Consider the following 1,506-nt stretch of genomic DNA (forward strand, 5'->3'; position numbering starts at 1 on the left):
AACTATTCACTTTATTTACTTCAATATTTTCAAAAACTCACATAAAACACGGTTTAATTACCTGTATATAATTTTCATTTATTTATTTCAATATTCCCATAAAATACGGTTTAATCACCTGTATATAATATTCCTTTATTTATTTCAATATTCCCAATATAATATATTTTATAGCTCAATTATACTTTGTAACTTTTTATAACACTTTTTTCAACAAAATCCCCTTATTTCCTATCCTCTTAAAAAAAATTCGTATTTCCTAATACAAATATAATTCACTTTATTTCAACACAATTTTTTTCCTTTATGATATATATATTCCTCTTTATTTTTCACAAAATTATTTATTTTTCCTTTTTTTCCACAAAATTATTTATTCTTCCTTTCTTTTCACCAAATTATTTATTTACATTTCTTCACTTATTTTTATATATACCTATATACTATACTGTATTATTTCTTTGAGTAGTTATCATATATATACACCTTCACCAAAATTATACGATTGATATAAAATCAAAAGGAGACGTGACTTATAATATAATCTACCAAATTCTAACACAAATATCAATACAACTTACATAACTGCGGCTTGTGCTAGTGCGTCCATGTTGTCTTGTACTGATCTGCTTGGCTGGCGTTCTACTGTAGATTCTTCTTCTCTGGAGTTATTGGAAGGTGATCAGTCCTCCAATGGTGGTTCGAATGAATTGCCTCCTCAGGAATCCTTGCAGTTGATAATTTTAACGAGAGAAAAATAAATTTTTTTCAAAAAAAATTTCAAAAATTTTCTTTTCAAATTTTTTCTTCGAAAAATGTCTTCGATTTACGGCTTCCTGTTGCTGTAGAGAAGACTCTGACTGTGCCAAAATTGTTGTGGTCCAGCCCACAGATCGTGGTGTATAAGACAAGAGATGATGAGGTGTAAATAATTCTAAGTCAATTGTAGAATATTATGAACATAGACTTTATTTTGACATGTAAAACTGATAGAAATATTTTTGGTTCACTGAAATTTGTCAGAGAGTCGACTGGCGTGAAGGTGCTCGTACTGGCTCTGGTAAATCACGTCTGAATATCGGGTGGATGGGTCCCTGTTTTATAGGCCTACTCTCCACTCTTCTCCTAGCGATAAGACAGCGCTGACCCCGTTTACTATTGCACGAGTGCGTTACCCGTTTCCGCCAAAATAATATTGGCCGTTTCCGCCATAGCCCTTTTCCGCCAAAAACGAAAAAGGTTCGATTCCCGTTTCCTCCAAAAGACATTTCCGCAAAAAAAGTTTGGAAACCAATGGTCTTAATTTTTAAGCAATATTTATGTTTTGGTATATATAAAATAAAATAGTCATGTAAAATGTAGGTAATAGCAATGACATTTGTAAATAATTGCGAAATTGCGAATAGGTACAACAATATATAGCGAATATATTTTTGTGAAAAGACGTTTCCGTCAATTTAAGAACCATGTAAAAATCTTACATATTCTTATCATATAAAAATATTT

Source organism: Myzus persicae, unplaced genomic scaffold, assembly GCF_001856785.1.
Source record: "Myzus persicae strain clone G006 unplaced genomic scaffold, MPER_G0061.0, whole genome shotgun sequence".
Taxonomy (NCBI): domain Eukaryota; kingdom Metazoa; phylum Arthropoda; class Insecta; order Hemiptera; family Aphididae; genus Myzus; species Myzus persicae.